The sequence below is a fragment of the Epinephelus lanceolatus genome, chromosome 1 (genome assembly GCF_041903045.1).
Source record: "Epinephelus lanceolatus isolate andai-2023 chromosome 1, ASM4190304v1, whole genome shotgun sequence".
Lineage (NCBI taxonomy): Eukaryota > Metazoa > Chordata > Actinopteri > Perciformes > Serranidae > Epinephelus > Epinephelus lanceolatus.
This window is the reverse complement of record NC_135734.1, coordinates 17485610-17507259: the sequence shown is the minus strand read 5'-3', so window position 1 is coordinate 17507259 and position 21650 is coordinate 17485610.

The window sequence follows — 21650 nt, the reverse complement described above, 5'->3', positions numbered from 1 at the left end:
TAAAACCGTCATTATCAGTGATTAGGTGAGGACATTAATTGGACAATCACGTATGTCACCCTGCGGTCCAACGATCACCCAGGACAAGACGTCTGTCTGCACAGGAGATTCAGCTGCATTCCCACATATCCTGCCGGTGTAACTTCCTCCTCTCCAGTGTTCCACGTTGCTGTGATGTGGTTTTGCCTCTCGTTCGTCATATCAGCCTGTGACCCTCTCCTGGAAGCTGCAGTAACATCTGTCTTGCAGGCAGGTGACCCACTGATTGTTTATCCTCCTGCAGGTCTTCATGCGCCGCCCGGATGATGATGTTCTGCCGACTGTGCGTTTGGTTCCGCCGCGGTCCTTGCATTACTCTAAGTGATCAGTAAGTTTGATGTGTCGCTCGCTTACTCAGAGACCAGTGGGATTTGCTGTGTGGTGAGAAGTGTGGAGTGGAAGTGTGTGCTGGAGCGTTACATGTCGGATTTCTGTTATTATTGCCGTCAGCAAAGGCCTGCTGATTGGTCTCTGGCAAGTTCACCAGGAAATAGTTTAGCTGAGGTGGTTAGCCACCCTGATCCTGACACATCTTATCTGATCATTTGGGTTCACCTTGATGGCCTAAACAATGGTCACGCTTATTAAACATGTGGCATTAGCTGTGTGAAATTTTCCCTCAGAGTTTAATGTTTTAGTTTATAAAGTGTTCTCAATGATGAAACAGGCGTTACCTTTGATTCAGATGAGGTGGCACACCACCTCCATAAAACACTATGAAACCCTGCAGCTGTTGAATTTGCACCAGGTGGCACTAATGAGTTAGTTAGGTAATTATGGGATGTGTTGCAGTGTCCCCTGCCATTGCAAGGCGACTTATTACAAATAAATTAAATCTGACCTGAAGAGTTTATATCTCTCTATACTCAGCTAATGTTGGTCAGACCAGACTGAAGTCATGATGCTGTGTTCATGTCTCATCTAAATAATGTGAAATCCGAAAGCCGCTGATTCTGTTTTTTCATGTAAACATTGTATATAAAACATTTACAGCACAAGTGATGTGTTAAGTTAACTTGTTACATCAAAGGAGTAACCTGGACTTTGTGCCAGTATTTATTATAGAGTTATAGTATTCCTATAATGATAATGTTTGGTATAGTAACTCTAAGAAGTGTTTACCCTTTCATGGTACCATTTTGTAATAAAGCAGAGCAGGCAGATAAAATACAGTGATCCATTCAGTTACGCAGGAAACACAGATGGAAACCAGTGACGTACCAGCAGCAGTCTGAAAAGACTATAACTGAACTAGTTTGACCTGGTCCTTTACTTTTTGCTTCTGTTCATGGCTTTAACAGGTTGCAGGAGGCAGGAAGAGGCAGAGGGAGGAGAGCCGCTCCAGAGGCACCGAGGAGGATAGACGCTGCCGCAGCCGCAGCCGCAGCCCGCAGCCATCCACCTCTACGCCACAGGCCAGGCCGGAGGACGTCCAGCTGGAGGTGAGTACTCCAAATATATACACTGGGTCAAAACCACTGTATCCTAGCTCTGAGGTCACCATACACATTTATCCGACACTACTGCATCTAGCTTAAAGGGTGTACATGAACCAGTCTGACCCCTCTCTCTGGATTTCTAAACGGTTCAGGAAAGGACGACCCAGCCTGGACCCCTCCAGCAGCCTGTGGATGACGTAGACTATGATGACGTCATGGCCCTGCCCCTCTGGCCCTCCATCTACGGTCCCCAGCCTGGTGGTCTCCCACCTACCGCTTTCAATGAAGTGGCGGCGATGATCATGGCATGGATGTCAGACTCTCCCTACAACCCCGAGATGTGACAGTACCACACCACCACCACTCAAACATACTCACAGCCACTCACACACACACTCAAACACTCTCAAACATGCCCACACACCTTTCCTTCCAACTTCTTACTTTCATTTCCCTCTAACAAAAAAAAAAAAAAAAAAAAAACCTTCCTTTGCATGTACTTTAGATAAGTTTTTAACTCTTTAATTGTATTTAGCTTTGAGTTTTAAATCTTTTTTTTAGTTTAGAGGTAAATTTCCCTTCAGCTTTCAGCTTTTATTTCTGTCTTTAAAAAAAAACTTCCTTTGCATGTACTTTAGATAAGTTTTTCACGCTTTTATTGTATTTAGTTTGGAGTTTTAAATCTTTTTTTAGTTCAGAGGTAAGTTTCCTTTCAGTGCCTAGATAAGTTTTAAATCTTTCTTTCCTTTTAGTTCCCTCCAACTTCTTACTTTCATTTCCCTCTAAGAAAAAAAACAAAACAAAAAACAAAAAACTTCCTTTGCATGTACTTTAGATAAGTTTTTAACTCTTTTATTGTATTTAGTGTGGAGTTTTAAATCTTTTTTTAGTTCAGAGGTAAGTTTCCTTTCAGTGCCTAGATAAGTTTTAAATCTTTCATTCCATGCAAATTTCCTTTGCATGAACTTTAGATAGTTTTAACTCTTGAGATAAGTTTCCTTTCTATTTCTAGATAAGTTTTAAATCTTTTTCCTTTCAGTTCAGAGGTTAGTATAGTTTAAGTGCCTAGATAAGGTTTAAATCTTTCTTTCCTTTTAGTTCAGAGATAAGTTTCCCCCCAGCTTTCAACTTTTATTTCTGTCTTAAAAAAAAAAAAAAAAAACCTTCCTTTTAGTTTGGAGTTTTAAATCTTTTTTTTAGTTCAGAGGTAAGTTTCCTTTCAGTGCTTAGATAAGTTTTAAATCTTTCATTCCTTTAAAGGGATAGTGCACCCAAAAATGAAAATTCAGCCATTATCTACTCACCCGTATCCTGCTGACGGAGGCCCTGGTGAAGTTTTAGAGTCCTCACAACCCTTGCGGGGATCGGCGGGGGGAGCGGCAAGCACACCTAATGGCAGACGGCGCCCCAGACTAACATGCATGCTCATCCGTAGTGATATGTGTGTTGTGTGCTGCAGCCCCGACATAAAAAGTTGTTTCAAAAAACGTCATATGAACTCTGTTTTTAGCCTCACCGTAGCCTGTAGCTCTGACTGCTTCTTTGTGCTCCGCGCTCACGTTTTAAATACCATTGTTCTTCATGATGCATGTTGCACTCTTCCGTTGGAAGTCTTTAGAAGACGGGTTGATGTGCACGGAAATGGTGCAGGAAATGAAGCTGAACTGATCCTCACCATTTCCATATTTTTACATTTTTCGACCAGCGAAAGCATGAGCTTTGCTCACCCGTGTTTACATCAAGTGACACGTTCACTGCAGGGGGAGACAACGTAACCACAGTAGCTAAAAGATCATTTGCACTACGGTCTTTTAGTAAAGGACAGCCCAACATGTCTGAAGACTTTGAAATTGAGGAGGAACAGCATTTCTTTGTTGAGCCGTATTTGTTTGAGAGTATACGGACGGAACTCAGGCTACTGGTTGAAGCATCTGCCGCAGCTCATGAGCCTCAGCCAGCCGCATAATACCGGTGTTGAGCACTGGAAACCTGGTGGTGTAGTTGTTTCAAATGCAAAGCAATGCCAATGGATGAGGAAAGTCTTAGCTGCTCAGACTGGGAATTGGCGATGCCTGCACTTGTGAATCTGGACATCAATACTGACGAGACTGCTGCTCTTCAGAGACCGTGCATCAGATCACAGATCACCCTGAGCGCGCACACGTGAGCGCGGAGCACAGAGAAGCAGTCAGAGCTACAGGCTACAGTGAGGCTAAAAACAGAGTTCATATGGCGTTTTTCAAGACAACTTTTTATGTTGGGGCTGCAGCACACTTGGATCACTACGGATGAGCATGTTGGAGATATTTTGTGGATTCAATTTTGTGTTCTTGGACGTTAGTCTGGGGCACCATCAGCCATTAGGTGTGCTAGCCGCTCCCCCCGCCGATCTCCGCAAGGGATGTGAGGACTCTACAACTTCACCAGGGCGTCCATCGGCATATGAGTGAGTAGATAATGGCTGAATTTTCATTTTTGGGTGCACTATCCCTTTAAGTTCAGAGATAAGTTTCCCTCCAGCTTTCAACTTTTCATTTCTGTATTAAAAAAAAAAGAACTTCCTTCGCATGAACTTTAGATAAGTTTTTAACTCTTTTATTGTATTTAGTTTGGAGTTTTAAATCTTTCTTTTAGTTCAGAGGTAAGTTTCCTTTCAGTGCCTAGATAAGTTTTAACTCTTTCATTCCTTTCAGTTCAGAGATAAGGCTCCCTCCAGCTTTCAACTTTTATTTTTGTCTTAAAAACAAACAAACAAAAAAACCCTTCCTTTGCATGAACTTTAGATAAGATTTTAACTTTTGGAGATAAGTTTCCTTTCTATTTCTAGATAAGTTTTAAATCTTTTTCCTTTCAGTTCAGAGGTAAGTATAGCTATTTCCTTTGTTTATAGTTTAAAGTCTTTAATTTCATTTGACTGCAGATAACTTTAACATACTTCATTCCTTCTTTGTATGTAGACAGGTATAGTAAGCCTTTTACTATTTAATACATCTATACTTTGAAAAAATGTATAGAGAAAAAGTAATGGTAAGTATTTAAACTCACTCACAATCTTAAAAAAACAACAACATTATATTTCTTTTAACAGTGTAAACCATAAATGTCAATTAATTTAGAATATTGAAAATATTTAGGTATATTTACAAGTATTTTAAGTATTCAAAATCTTTCTCATTAAATCTAGTGAAGCCAAATTATAATGACAAGATCATAGGGGTAAAGGGTTTTAGGAGGGTCTACTGTAAATGTCCCATTCCACCTGATTTTTGAAGCTTTTTCTTTGGTGCTAATTTTCCAAATGTTTCACCAAGTGGAATCGAGTTAAAACATGTATTAGAAGGTGTTACGACAGCGTGTTACACTGACAGGTCAGAAGTTCAGAATTGTAAAGTGATAGTGTTAATTTAAGAATTTAAGAATAACAATCAAAATATAAAAATCTTAAAAAGCATGCAGCAGTTGCAAAGAGTGTTCTAACAGTAGAAGCAGTTGTGTCAGAATCAGGAGTAAACTGGAATTACTAACAGCTCTCAGATGGACGAGCAGTTGAACTTTAAAGTGTCTTTGAAACAAATTTAACTTGTTTAAACTATTTTGATAAGAAAGAATAATTCACATTTCTCTTTTTCTAACTTTTGACTTTGTAGAAGAAGGAATCTTGATCTTCGGTTTTCCAGCGGACCGTTCGAGCAAGTCCGGCTTCTCTGCTGCTAACGCTGCTGCCGGGATACAGCTGAGGAGGAGCCGGCTGCTAATGCTATGTACCGGGACACTGCTATTGCTGCTGCCGGGATACAGCTGAGGAGGAGCCGGCTGCTAATGCTATGTACCGGGACACTGCTAATGCTGCTGCCGGGATACAGCTGAGGAGGAGCCGGCTGCTAATGCTATGTACCGGGACACTGCTAATGCTGCTTGTTGTGTTGCTGTAGCTCAGTCGTAACTGTAACTGATGCTGAGACTCTACTGACTGCGTGACTGGTAGACGGCGGTGGGTGGCGCAACAGGCCAAAACACAAATTCAAAACATAAACATGATTTGCAGACTGTAAAAATGTTTTTTAAATGCAAATATTCTGGCTGTACTATTGTTGTCGGTGAGATCAGTATGTTATATGAACATTATTCCTTAGTTTCTGTGACATATTAGGAGGATTTTACAACTATTTGCTTTCTTACATATAGCTCCTTTAAGAGGGTTTGTATAGGCAATGTTCCATTCAAGTTCTTTTATTGCTATAGTGCAGGTGTCACAGACTTTAAAAGATGTGAAAACTGTTCTCTCATAATGTTTCTAAATAATACCATAATAATTTGGCTTTGTCTAAACATATCAGATTATTAACAGTTGAAAACAATTCCTGAAATGATAGTGTCTTGTTTTATCATGATTTACAAACAATAGGAAACAGATATTTGGATGAAGCATTCCCTAAGGGTTAGTGTTAGGGAGTGTTACATTCCCATTGTTCCTGAACAATGTATCCTGTGAAAACTTTAAGTTCTTTCCTTGTTTAACTGTTTTTTTTCCCCTAGTATGCATTGTTCAGTAACTTAGGGTTTTTTTTATCTTGTTTGAGCGGGTGGCATTGACGTTGAAGTGGCCAAAAAATGTGTGGACGTTGTTGTTACAATGTGTTTTGAATGGTAAAGCGCAGAGGGTTTACTCGTCTCTTCCAGTAAAAGATAGCCTTGATTTTGATAATGTAAAAGCTGCTGTGCTTGGAGCATATGAGCTAGTACCTGAGGCTTACCGTCAGAGGTTTCGTAGGTTGAAGAAGCAGGGGTATCAGACTTTTGTTGAGTTTGCTCGGGACAAAGAGTCTCTTTTTGACCGCTGGTGTACGTCCAGCAAGGTTGAGGATTTTGAGCAGCTTCAACAGTTGGTGTTGATGGAGAACTTTAAGAATTGTCTCCCTGAGAGAGTCAACATATTTGAATGAGCAGAAAGTTTCTGATGTGTTTAAGGCTGCTGTCTTAGTGGACGAGTATGTTCTGACTCATAAGACCGTTTTCAGTAGTAAGCCTGGTGAGAGCATAAATGGTACTGTGAAGGATAGTACCAGAGGTACAGCTGTGGAGTCTGAGCTGGTCAGAAGTGCGGGTCCCTCAGAACCTGAGGTTAAGGTTGAGAAGGAGGAGTTGAGGGAAAGAGATAATGTCATGTGCTTCTATTGTAAGGAAAAGGGGCATATTGTGGCAACCTGTCCTGTGTTGAAAAAGCGGAATTCTAAACTGGTGGCTTTGGTCAACAAAGTTGATGAAACCTTGGATAAGTTTCCTGCAGTGTCCAGTGACCTGGCAGATTTTGCTCCATTTGTTATGGATGGTTTTGTCTCATTGCCTGATAGTAGTCATAAGGTCCCTGTGAAAATGCTGAGGGATACTGCTGCCTCCCAGTCTTTTATTTTGGAGGGAGTGTTGCCATTCAGTGACAGGTCTGCGGTGGGTTCTGATGTTCCTATGTTGGGTTTTGGCGTGAAGGACATAGGTATGCCTTTGCATAGAGTCCGTGTAGAGTCTGACCTTGTTTCAGATGAAGTGACTGTGGGAGTGCGTCCTGGTTTCCCAATTCAGGGGGTTTCCTTTTTACTTGGGAACGATTTGGCAGGAGGAAAGGTGCTGGGTACCCCTGAAGTGACACCAGTCCCTGTTAGGCAGTCTCCTGATGAGCTCGCTGTGAAGTTTCCAAAGGTTTTTGCAGCTTGTGCTGTTACTTGGTCTCGCTCTAAAAAGGACGAAGCTGATATTGATTTGAGTGACAGTTTTATGTGATCCTGGTGTTGATTCCCAGATATCTCCAGATACTGTTGAGAGTAAAGGTGTGGATGTAGGGCCTTTCTCTGAGGTTGAGCATTTGTCCCTGACTCGTGACCAGTTGATTGTTGAGCAGAAAAATGATGCTACTTTGTCTGCCTTGTTTGAAGCTGTGGTAGCTGGGGATGAAGTGGATTCTGTGTCAACTGGTTATTTTGTGAGGGATGGGTTGCTGATGCGTAAATGGACACCATTGACTTCCTCAGTTGTGGATGATCGGAGTGTTGTCACTCAGATTGTAATTCCTGTTCCATACTGTGCAACAATTTTGAATCTGGCTCATGATAATCCCCTCGCTGGTCATTTGGGTGTTAAGAAGACGTATGACCGCATTTTGCGGTATTTCTGTTGGCCAGGATTGAAGAGGGATGTGGTACGCTATTGCAAGTCTTGTCATACATGTCAGGTGGCTCCTCCTGCTCCACTGTATCCAATTCCAGTAGTGTGTGAGCCTTTTGAACATGATTTGGTTGACTGTGTGGGTCCACTTCCCCGCACAAAAGCAGGTAATAAGTTTTTGGTGACAATGATGTGTGCATCAACTCGATTTCCAGAGGTGTTTCCTGTCCGTAAGACCACAACTCCCATTGTTGTAAAGGCTCTGACAAAGTTCTTTTCATTGTTTGGCATGCCGAAAGTTGTACAGACAGACCAGGGTTCAAACTTCGTGTCGCGTGTGTTTGCTCAGGTGTTAAAGCAGCTTAACATTAAATACTGTCATTCCAACGCATACCACCCTGAGAGCCAGGGCGCTCTCGAGCGTTTTCACCAGACATTGTAAACCATGTTGCGTACATATTGTCTGGAGTTTGAGAGGGACTGGGATGGCAGGGTTCACATGCAGATGTTTGCCATACGGGAGGTGGTCCAGGAATCTCTGGGGTTTAGTCCATTGGAGTTGGTATTTGCCCATTCTGTGCGTGGTCCCTTGAAGCTTTTGATTGAGAAGTAGTTGTGTGAGGGGACAGAGCAAAACTTGTTGGACTATTTGAGTAACTTCAGATTCAAGCTGCGCCGTGCATGTGAGATAGCCAAAGATAATCTCGAGACGGCACAGGCAAGAATGAAGGGATGGTTTGATAAGCACGCTAAAAGCCGGGAGTTTCAGCCTGGTGACAAGGTTTTAGTGTTGTTGCCGATCCCTGGGTCTAGTCTGCATGCTCGCTACAGTGGTCCTTACCTGATCCAGTAAAAGGTGGCCACTCCAGATCGCGTCGTAGAAATCGTCTCTGTCACATTAATATGTTAAAACCTTACTATGATAGGGAGAAGGTGCAGGCATAGTCCAGTTCTGAGGCAGGTGAGGTCACTGTGTCTCCTGTGGTGCTGTCCGGTGCTGAAGTTGCTGCACCATGTGTTAGTCTTATGACAGGGAAAGTTTCAGTGCTGTCTAGTGCTGAAGCTGATGACAGGGTTTTGTCTGAGGCCCTGACCAAGGGAAAGTTGTCAAACTCTGAGATCTTGAAAGATCTTCCCACTCGTTTGTCTCGTCTCTCTGAGCCACAGTGCTCGGATTTGGTTGAGTTGATTGAGTCTTACAAATCACTGTTTGCTGATGTTCACCCCCGATTAAACAGCATCCATATTGAGTGAACCCAGACAAGGGTCGTCGGCTTTTTTTTTTTTTTTTTTTTTTGGTAATATTTTTTTGGGCATTTTTAGCCTTTAATGTATAGGACAGACAAGTGTGAAGGGGGGAGAGAGAGAGGGAGTGACATGCAGCTAAGGGCCACAGGCTGGAGTCGAGCCCGGGCCGCTGCGGCAACAGCCTTGTACATGGGGAGCCTGCTCTACCACTAAGCCACCGATGCCCTGAGTGTCGAGGGTGTGTGCCAGGTTTGTGACAAAGTTGGACTTGCTGAAAGGTTATTGGCAGGTCCTTTTGACTGAACGTGCAAAGGAGATTTCTGCATTTGTTACACCTGATGACTTTCTGCAGTACACAGTGATGGCCTTTGGCATGCGTTGCCTCACCCTTAACTGATCTGTTGAGTCCAAAGGTAAGCTTCAATTGGTCCAATGCCTGCCAGTCAGCATTTGAGCAGACAAAAAGTCTCTTAGTGAATGCACCTATTCTTGCGGCGCCCCGGTTTGATCAGCCCTTTAAGCAGGCTGTGGACGCGAGCGATACTGGCGTCGGTGCTGTCCTTCTGCAAGAAGGTTCAGATGGGGTTGAGCATCCAGTTTCTTATTTTTCTAGGAAACTCAATGTCCATCAGAAATGGTACTCAACCATTGAAAAGGAAGCGCTAGCACTTGTCATGGCTCTGGAGCACTTTGAGGTTTATGTTGGCTCCGCTATTGCTCCTGTAATTGTCTATACCAATCACAATCCGCTCGTTTATCTACATTGGATGCGAAACAGAAACTGACGTTTGATGAATTGGAGTTTACGGTTACAGGCGTTCAATGTGGAAGTCAGACATATCCGTGGCAGGGATAATGTTCTGGCTGACGCACTGTTGTGCCTGTAAACAAATGTTCCTGAACAATGTATCCTGTGAAGACTGTAAGTTCTTTCCTTGTTTAACTGTTTTTTTTTTCCTAGTATGCATTGTTCAGTAACTTAGGGTGGGGGTGTTACATGCCCCCCCCCCCCTTGCTGATCTCTTTTCTCATTCTGTGTCTGCCTCCTTCCCAACAGGTGTGGCTGCCCAGCAATCAGAGTACCTGTAAAGAGGGGGAGGGGACTGCAGCTCAGGCTTTTTCCTCATTCTGGCCTGGCAGCAGCAGGAGCTGCTGCATTAGCAGAGATCTTGGTAGTGGTTGTGTGTGACCTTATGTAAGTTGTTTTTGCTTTCCTTCTCCTTTCTTGGTGGGTCCAGTAGTTCAGTTTTCGCGGCTTCATTTCCATTGTTTAGGGTTTAGTTGGTTTCTGTTAGGGTAGAGGGGAGAACCCTGTTCCGCCGGCCCATGTGGGTTGGACAGAGGTGGCTCCCTTTCTTTTGTTCTTTTTGGCTGGCCCACCAGTATTTAGTTAGTTTGGGAGGGGGTTTTATTTAGCTAGGGTTTTTGTATGTTTTGGTCTCTGAGTGGGTCACATCACTTGTGTGCCTTGTTCAATAATAAAAACGTGTGTTTTATTGCAATTCTTGACTTGTGTAAATGTGTTCGATCTCATTGGTACGAGCTGATTTAGGAGATCTAAACAGGGAGGGACCCTCTTAAAGACCTTTCCTTCTATTATAACAAGTTCAGGACAGACAAACTGATTATAACAATTTAATAACTGGTAATTTTAATCTACACATTGACAACACCTCGGACCCAGTATCCAGAGAATTTTTAAACCTCTTAAACTGTTTGGATTTTAAACAACATATCATGCAGCCAACCCACAGCAGAGGGTGCACCCTGGACCTGGTCATAACCTATGGCCTGTCCGTGGGTGTGTCCTCTGTTGTGGATCTGGCTGTGTCCGACCACAGGCCCCGGCGAGAACAGTGAGGAAACGCTACCTAACTTCTGAAGTGGCTGAAATTTGGCCAGATTTTACAGAGCACCCCTGCAGAGATTTTACCAGCACCCTGTGATTTTATTGTGGACAATTTTAACAACAAACTCAAGTCAGCGCTGGACTCAGTGGCTCCACTTTTAATCAAAACAGCTAACAAAACCTACACCCCTGTGGAGGAATCAGGAAATCAAACAACTGAAAAGATACTGCAGGAGTGCTGAGAGAAGACGGAGAAAATCAAACCTAACAGTCCACTACGGAATATTACGTCAACATCTCAAAACCTACAATAACGCAGTCAAACAGGCAAGAATTTCCCACTTGAAAAAACTAATCTCTGACAATAAAAACAGTCCCAAATTCCTCTTCTCCACAATTGATATTTTAACAAACAGTAATTTTAACAGATCACCTAAGACAACAACCAATGCCCTTTGTGAGGACTTTGCAGACCTCTTCAGAAGTAAAATCAATGACATCAGATCCAGTCTTTTATCCCAACAGATTTTAACTGTCGACACACCTGGATAATTGCTTTTACCTGAGGAAACACTGGAGAGTTTTGCCCTGGTTGATGCGAGGACACTTGGTCGAGTTTTTTCCCAAGTAAAGCCCACAACCTGCCTTTTAAACCCAATTCCCACACCATTTTTTAAAACATTTCATGGATTCTTTGAGGAACAGCTACTGTACATGGTGAATTGCTGTCTTCAGACAGGTGTCTTCCCAGCCTCCTTGAAAACGGCGGTGGTGAAGCCCCTTCTGAAGAGCAATTTAGACCCCAGCATTTTTAATAATTATCGGCCTGTATCCAACTTATCATTTTTAAGCAAAATTTTAGAAAAACTGGTTTTTAACCAAGTAAATGATTTTTTTAAATACAAATAACACTTTAGAGAAGTATCAGTCTGGTTTTAGGATGAACCACAGTACCGAGACAGCCCTTCTAAAGATTTTAAACGACATCAGGTGCAATTTAGATAACTATAAACTCAGTCTTGGTTTTATTGGATCTAACCGCCGCCTTCGATACAGTAGACTATCACATTTTATTAAATAGACTGAGGCACCTGGTCGGCCTCTCTGGTACTGTTTTTAACTGGTTCGTCTCTTACCTTACTGATCGACACTTCTTTTTAAGTATGGATACATGTTCCTCAGGAACCCATGAGATAAAGTGTGGGGTCCCCCAGCGGTCAATTTTAGGTCCAACTCTTTTTAATCTCTACATGCTTCCTTTGGGGGACGTCATCAGGAGGCACGGCATCAGCTTTCATAGTTATGCTGATGATACGCAACTGTAGATCGCCGTGTCTCCTGATGACACAGGGCCAGTTGATGCCCTTTTTAACTGCATTTTAGACATAAAGTTATGGATGGCAGCGAATTTCCTCCAGCTCAACCAGGACAAAACAGAGGTTTTAGTCATTGGTCCTGAAGGCCAGAGAGAGAAACTTTTACCAAAAATACAGGATTTTAAACCAACACAATCTGTAAAAAAATCTGGGTGTGATTTTTGACTCTGAGCTCTGTTTTATTCCACATATTAAAAACATAACAAAGGTAGGTTTCTACCACCTTAAGAATATAGCCAGAGTCCGCCCGTTTCTTTCTCAGGCCAGCACGGAGGTGCTGATGCATGCTTTTATCTCCTGTAGGTTAGATTATTGTAATGCCCTGCTCTCTGGTCTTCCCAAAAAGAGTATCTCAAATCTACAGTTATTACAGAATTCAGCTGCACGAGTGCTGATGAGGACCAGAGGGTGGGAGCACATTACACCAGTTTTAAAATCACTGCATTGGCTCCCCGTGTGCTTCAGGATCGATTTTAAGGTTCTTTTATTAGTTTTTAAATGTCTTAACGGTCTTGGGCCTATCAACCCTGTATCTCTATGTGGGGTGGGAGGGTTGGGTTTTCTCTTTTCTTTTGGTTTTCTGTTTTGGATCTTTGTTGTTTTTAACCTCTGTGAGGCACTTTGTGTTACTGTAGTAACACAGGAAACTAAACTTTTAAAAGGAAAACTAAAAATTGTTTAAATATTCATGTCCACAAAGTTTGGCTGCTTTGCATTCTGCTTTCTGAGTTCAGACTCATTAACAGCTTCATTGTGTTTTCAGTCCCAACAGGAACTTTCAGACGTGGAGTGCCTAATGTAGTTAAAGTATTTTTATCTACATTTTTTATGCTTTACAAGCATAAATACACATTTGTAGCTCGAAATGTGGCAACAGATTCTTTGTGGCTGGATTTTATTGTTAAATTTCTGGATGACTTCATGCTGTCTTTTGTCTGAATGCCCTGAATAGTGTATTATAGTCTTTATCCAAATTAAGTTGCAAAATTTGTAGTCACATATTTTTCTCTAAGTTTGAAGCCTCTGTCTTTACAAACCTGACAATATGTCTCAGCCAAAGAGTTGCACATGAACACACCGCAAAGACTTCAACAGACAACCAACCAGTACTTAAATTTTGCGCTTGCATTAGTGGAAATAACTTTCCACTCCAGCGGATGGCGGTCGTCTGGTCTTAGATTTTAATAATAACTAGATACCGAACCCCAAGAAGGTGCGTATTCATTCTAACGGAGTTGCTCACTTGGTGCGTACACCAAAAAAGTTTTCTAGTTTCCAGGTTTACTTCTAAGGTATGTGGCCCCACCCATGACTTCCTGCTCGGTTCATAGACATTACAACACAATGACATCACTGATTTTTAAATCACTTTTCTCGGCTTAAAGAAAGTTTTACAAATACAAAACTCTTTATGGATCTAAAAGTCATGATAGAAAGATTCATAATTGATCTTGTTTGTAGTTCCAGGTTTCCTGTCAACAGTTTTACAGACGTGTCCTTCGCAATGGTGGCCTGTGAAGAAAATGCTTTTTGGACTGCAGGGGATTTTTCACTGCAGTACTGCGAGTGGCCACTGGGAAACATTTGCTGTAAGGCTGAGTTGCTTTCCTTGGGTCCTGGTCTGGGCCCTAAAGGGTGTAGCTGACCCAGTCTGACCTCTTACCCCTCTCTTTGTCTCTGTTAACTGTTCAGGAAAGCAGGGGACCCAGCCTGGACCCCTTCAGCAGTCTGTGGATGACGTGGAGTACGATGACGTCATGGCCCAGCTCCTCTGGCCCCCCATCTATGGTCCTCACCCTGGTGGTCTCCCATCTGCTGCATTTAAGGCAGTGGTGGAGATGATCATGGCGTGGATGACTGACTCAACCATACAAGCCACAGATGTGATAGTACCACACTAACATCACTCAAACATAGTCACACACACCCACTCAAACCACTATGACTGACATACACAGACAGACACACACTATGACCTTTCTCTTCAACTTTCAACTTTAATTTACTTCTTCAAATGACAAAAAAACTTTGCCCACAAAATGACCATTAGTATAAAATGTTTGCTGTTTTTGGATTCTCTGTTCACTCAGGAGGCATGTTAGAGAAATAAGAAATAACATTAAATGTAACGTGATGAGTAACTGACTGATGATTCCCTCTCAGTATGTAGTCAAGCAATGTAAGTCTTTTAACTCTTTGATGCCTTCTACACTTTGAAAAACTCATTTATCTGAATATAAAAGTTATTTTATTCACACTTAAACAGAATTTTAAAAAAAACAACAGCGTAAAATTGTTTTTCTTTACAAAATAGGTAGCAAGTATTTTAAGTATTTAAATTCTTTCTAATATTTAATCTGTTGAGGTCAAGTTATAATGACTTCATGACAGTGGCAAAGGGCTTTAGGAGGGTCTACTGACAATACTCAGTTCACCTGGTGTTTGAATCCTGTGTTTCACCAACTGGGATCTTGAATTGTTAACAGTGTATAAACTGAGCGAGATAAAACATGTGGTGTGTTACACGACATCATGTTACACCGATTTCAGCCAACAGAGGGCAGGAGTTCTGAGTTTTAAAGTGATGTTAATTTAAGAATCTCACAGTCAGCACTTATCAGAGAGACGTTCAAGCCGAGGGTTCATATCTCCTGAACTCCTGAGGCTGAAACTAGTGGAACACTTTAATTTGCTGTCTAGTTCCTGGAAATGTGCAGGCACAATGTATGAAAAAGTATGAAAAAGATAAACAATTAATGCAATATTTAAGAAAATGATAGTAATATGAACATGGCTGTTCTAAAGACCTACAGCATTATATTATTATTATTATTGTATTATAGTATAAAGTGTCAATACAGGTGAATTTGCTGCAGTGTGTAACATAACACAAGTTTAGATGGAATATTTGACTTATTCACAAGTACCTCTAGTGTTTGTGTTAGCTTGAATGATCATAGTTGCTGAAGACACATCAGTACCAAAAAGCTTTTGAAGGGGAACCTTCAAAACATATTAACAATCTGAAAATAATCTAATAAAGATCTTTAAAAGCATGCAAAATTTATATGGGGTATTGAATTTTAACAGTAACAGCAGTTGTGTCAGAATCAGGAGTGATCAGGAACTTAGTAACAGCTCTTAGATGGACCAGTGTTTTTGAAACAAAGAGAAAAATAAATTCACATTTCTCTTCCACTAACTTTTGATTTGTACAAGTAGGAAAGAGCTTTCAGAGGGTCTGTAGGCAATGTTCCATTTAAATCTTTTTTGCTGTAGTGCTGTGATGTCACAGACTTTAGAAGATGTTAAAAACAATTATTCCTGAACTTAGTTGTTTAATAGTTCGTTGAACTAATTTATTGTTATATCTTGACATTGCAATATAAACAATAGGAAATATATGTTTTGATGGTACATTGCCAAATGGTTAGGGTCAGGGAGGGTTAGACCCTCTTAAAGACCTTTCCTTCTTTTATAAAGAGTTTGACACAGACAGATTGATCTACACACCCTGACACAGTGAGTGGTGGAATACCTTTAAAGTTGGTCTGTGAGCCATCAATAAACACTTAGAAGTAGAAAAACTATTTGTCTAAATCATTTTGATCAGCAAAAATTTATTTGCATTTCTCTTTTTCCTTACTTTTCTGTAGACAATGTTTCATTCAAATCCTTTTTTAAATTTTTTTATTCTGCTGTCAGACTTCAGAAAACGTCAAATTTATTCTCTCATTATGTGTCTAATTAATACCATCATAATTCGGCTTTGTCTAAACATAATGGATTATGAACAGTTGCAAGGAGTTCCTAAAATTAGGTGTTTAATAGCTTGTTAATTATGTCTTGTTATATATATGTTATAAAGAGTTCAACACAGACACACTCATTATAACACGACACAAAAACTTAAAGGTATACCATGCAGGATCCCACTAGATGTATGTGGCAGTGTGTGACACTGCCCTCTGCCTGTATTTTCTTATTTAGGTCTTATCTTGCTATGTTCACACCATTCCATGGCACCGCGCACAGGTGAGGTCAGGACCTTATTAAAAGATAGCAACCAGTTGATAGACTGTGAGCAGCATGCATTCAAGAGGAAGCTGCAAAAACTGCTGACACCGCCCCTTAAAAACACAAATAGAGCAAACAAGATTGAATCAGGGGTAGCTTTCACTTTTTCTGACGATACTGTGTAGAATCAGGAAGCAACAAATCCTATGTAATATACCCATAAGATGGTACATTTCATTCATTCATAAGTGGAAGTAGTACTGGTAATATTTGTATGAGCCTAAATAATACAGAGTTTGTTGCATAAAAAACAGCACCACTAAACGAGCTTATGAAAAAAAAATAGCAAATAATAGCACTAGTAATATTTGTATCAGCTGTAGTAATACAGTGATAGTTGCATTAGCAATAGCAGAACTAAAACAACTTTTAAAAGGGAACTAAAAAATGTTGGGGTCAGCAGTTCTCCTCTCTCCTTTTCCCTCTTGTATTAATAATATCTCCCTTCCCCAGTGTTTCCTGTCTGTCTCTCTCCCCGTCTGTGAGTGTGTGTGCTGCTGCAGGGCGTGGCTGGGGCCCGCCTCCTCCTGTCCTTCTCTCATCTGTTGCCCATCAGGCAATCAAGACACACCTGCTGCTCATCATGCAATCAAAGCTTGCATGCTGCCACTGTACTTAAAGGAGTATTTCACTGCTGGAAAGATCGCCTAGGATGTACTGCAGTAGAAAGATGCAAATACTTTTGAAATTGGTGCTACAGAGAAAGAGCAAACAGAAACATTTTATGGATGTTTTACAAGTATAAATACATAAACATGTGGTAACAGATGCTGTGTGGCTCTTCTTTACGTTTTTAATTTTTAGACTACTCCTCACTGTCTTCTGTCTGAATAGTGTATAAAGTAGGCTTTGTCTAAAGGAATCTTCTCCCAGTTTGGGGCCTCCCTCTTCACTAGGCTAGCATTTTTCCTCACCCCAAATGGAGCTCTTGAAAACCAGGAGCAGGTCAGTGAGGGTCAGGCTATGTGGCATTAAGAAAGCTTTTGTTGCCTCCTTTTTCTATATTTTGTCAGATGATATTGATGATCAGCAGCTTGGAATGACTACTGGTTAGCAGGTAGTATTTCAGACGTGATTAAATTACCATGTTTTTTTCATTGTGTTGTCAGAAAAAAATGTATAAACCATAGTGGGAATTGGGCTTCATTAAAATGCAGTAGAGGTGATAACAGAGAGAGACCTGTCTCTTTCATAAACCTTAAGTAATCAGATATCAGCAGTTGTGCTAATAGCAGCAATAATAGCAACAGTCGTAGTAGCTGTAACAGTAGTACCAGTTATACTTCAGCTAGCTTTAGTATCAGTAGAAGCAGTTTAGTTATGACATCACAGAGGCAAAGGGCTTTTGGAGGGTCTGCAGGCAATATTCCATTCAGCTGTTTTTCCTGCACTTCATACATCACTGAAATGTTTTTACTGTGATCATTTCTTGTGACTGAAAGTGTTTTATGTCAGTATATTGACTGCTGAGCAAGTGAGGATTCTTTCAGAAAGTGCTGACGTGGACCACAGTGCTTTAGTTTATTAGGATCCCCATTAGTTTTAGCATTGCAGCAGCTACTCTTCCTGATCCATAAAATAGACTTTACAAAGTGACAATGCAACCATTACAATTAACAGTATGACTGTAACATTACAGAAGAACCAAACACACATACAGACAAGACAAACTCCAAATAAATCAATAATAATCAGAATATATACGAAATAGTCTGTCACACTCCATTACAGTCTGTATCTCAAACAGGTTGCAAATCATAATATGGTCCTGATGTAAAATATGTCAAAATACATGAGTATTCCAAAGGTCAGAAGTGCACAGTTGTGAAGGGGACAGCCTGAATTCATTTAGTCAAAGTCTAAGCCAAGTATATATGCCTAGCTGTTAGTCTGAAGGATGTGATTGTCATCAGGATACTGAGTCACATCACAGAGTCAGAGGCTGAACTAGCAGACCTAAACATTGTCAACACCACTCTTTATCACTGTCATCAATGTGAATGTTTATTTTGAGACAATGACTTATGTAGGGAATGTGACCAATGGACATGAGTTTATACACTGTGGTGAGCTCAGTGGAAATTGTCTGACCTCTTAAAAACTGTGCACTCTGGAACTCTTGTTGCTTAAACTAATAAAAGATATATTAATTAGCTTTCTGACTCCTGGATATTTTTTCACTGGTTCACAAGAATAAATCAATAAATAAAATAATGCAACACTTGGACTGACACCAGCTTTTTTGTCATAACATTGTAATATGGACAAAAGAAAACACTGACTGAATTTGGATGGAACATTGCCACAGGGTTAGGGAGGGTTAGACCCTCCTAAAAACTTTTTCTTTCATAGATCTTGTATTACTTTGGATCCTAGCCTCTGTTGATCAGCACAACAAAGAAGATGGTCCCCAAGACCAGGTATGTTAGTTGTAGTTTGCACCATCAGACTATAAGATGCTACTAATGACTTTAAAAAAAAATGAACTTGTTTGAAGTGGTTGGGGCAAAACCAGTGGTGGAAAGTATAACTACATTTACTGTACATGAGTACAAATTCGAGGTACTTGTACTTTACATGAGTATTTCCATTTTATGCATTCTCACACTTTTACTCCTCCACATCTCAGAGGTACTTTTACACTAAATGTGTCTGACAGTCTTTTTTTCAGACATGTATACAAATTTTCTGATTTTGAATTTTTCTAATAAACTGAAAGATTAAGAGTTCCTTTATCTGTTGAGAAAATTATTATTATATATTGCTACTTCTTAAGCTAAATAAATTATTTAAAAAAAACCCCTCTTGAATCAACTGGAAAATGCATCGTCACAAACAGGGCTGTTTTTGTGCTTCTGTGCCGTGGCCAGAGGCATTATGTTTTCAGGTTGTCTGTTCATCCCATTCATGGAACACAATATCTCAAGAAAGCCTTGACAGAATTTCTCCTAATGAGGCACAAACGTACATTTGAACTCAAAGACGACCTGATCAGATTTTGGTGGTCAAAGGTCAAGGTCGCTGTGACCTGATCCATCCCATTCTTGTGAATACAATATCTCAACTCCACTTGGACTCAGGGATGAACTGGTTACATTTTGGTGGTGAAAGGTCAAAGGTCGGTGCAACTTAAAAACTCAAGAAGTCATGCACTAATTATGACAAAATTTGACACAAATGTCCAATAGGATTAAATTATTAAGTGATGACATTTTAATCAATACTTTTTTGGCCATTACTCAACATATCTCAGGAAGCAGAAGGGGAGACATTTGGTCAGACACTGAATAAGTGACACTTATTTTGGGTGTCCACCTTGAAACTGTGCTGATTGTATAGATCCTCTGTGCTGTCAGGTTGTAGATCTGTGTGATGCATCCACTTTTTAGAATTTGTAGCTTCTTTGCAGCAACATCCATATTGGAAGCACTGTCATTTGTCATGACTACATATGGGTCTGGATAGACATGGATGTAAACTTTAACTTGACTGGTTCACAGAGGCATAAAACCATTAGGGGATAATTCTAGTTATGAAGAAAATCTGACTTTTTAGAGATATGTGATACAAACATGATTATCTTATAGACTATGATGCAATGCTGTAGATTAATCTGTCAAACAGCGTATAAAGTAATTTAGAATTAGCGCAACCTCAAACATTTACAGATAAACATTTATGTAGCAGTAATAATCCAAAAATATCATATATAATAGTTAACAGTGATTAACCATTTGATTGCAGAATGAATATTTTTACTTATTATATTTTTTAATACATTGTGCTGATTATACTTACATACTGTTATACAAGTAAGGCTTTGAATGCAGGACCTTTGCTTGCAGTGCAGTATTTTCAGTGTAATATCAGTAGGCTACTTTTAATTTAGTAAAGGGTTTGCATATCTCTTCCATCACTGGACATCACTTAAATTCACACAAACAAATTAAACACGTTGAGTTATTCTTACCATGTAATAACACTTTTTAATCCAGGGCCACTCAACAAGACATGGCCTCAAGATTAAATCACAAAATGACTCACCATTTTGGCAGTCTTGTAATTATTTGTGCATATTATTTTTTTTTTCAACAGTATGTTTATTGAGTTTTTCATTTATTTTCCCCCGACAAACAAGATTCACTTCAATTTCAGATCAATAATCCACCACCCTACCTCCTCCCAAATGGCCTCATGGACAAAGCTAATTTAAAAAAGAAAAAAGAAACAGATAACAAGTTAAATAATCTCAATAATAACTACAACAATATTTATTGCAGTGTACACTGGTATAACAAAGACAAACAAACAAACAAGCTGATGAAAACAAAACAAAAAACAACAAATGTACACATCCTGTATGTACAAGAGATACACACCCCAACAAGATAATACACAGAATATACTATACTTTTACATAATGCTCCAATATATGTTGCCTTTATGAAATATTGCCCAGACTTTGACTGGTCTACAGAGTCATACAAATGCCAGAGGACTGTAGTGCAGCCCTGAGTTTGACCATGTACATCAGAATCACAAGAGGTACTATTTTGTAAAAAGGTTACAAAGGTTCCCCAGCATTTCTCAAAAAGTAATGGCTTTTTTTCTGAGATTATATATAACCTTCTCTGAGGGTAGGTATGACGAGAGCTCTTTAAGCCACAGAGACACACTCGGGGGCTCTTCACTTTTCCAGCAAATGGCAATGCATTTGTTAGATGCAATTAGGGCTAGTTTGACAAAGAGAATATTGCCTCTCATATTTACTGATATGTCCCCCAGTAATGTCAGTCCTGGGTTGGTTGGGATCTCCACCCCCACAATTATTTTTCTAATAACCAAAATAGATCTCCAGTACTGTTCCAGACATCTGTGTGTCCAGAACATGTGTAAAAGAGTCCCTGCTTCAGTCTTACATCTAGGACAGTAGCTACTACTTATCTTGTGGCCATGATGCGGTGTCAAGTAAACCCTGTGTATTAGGTTAAACTGTAAGATTCTGTGACGGCTGCAATAGGAGAATGACTGAGAGCTATCACAAATCTGCCTCCACTCAGAGTCCTCAAATGTATGGCCAATGTTCACTTTGCATTTAATCTTAACATTGAGAACTCTACTTTCTATAAGACCTGTGAGGGTCAGTGCATAAAGTGAGACACAATGTGAAACTACACTATACCAACACAGTGTTGTACACTTTAAAGAAGCCTTCATACTAAATGATCTTATCCCTATGGTGGTGTCAGTAATGCACCTGTATGAGGCTTTGCCCACTTAAAAGAGTTTGAGAGATTCGTTTTATCTTTATTTTATCTTAAAGACACTATGTTGATTGAGACAATGTATTTTTAAAAGTCCCCCTGCACTATTAATGTATATTAGTCATTATTGCCTCTGTTGTGTTATGTGTTTATGTAAGTCACTACAAACACTGAAAGAGGGCGGTAATGCACCGTGTCGTTT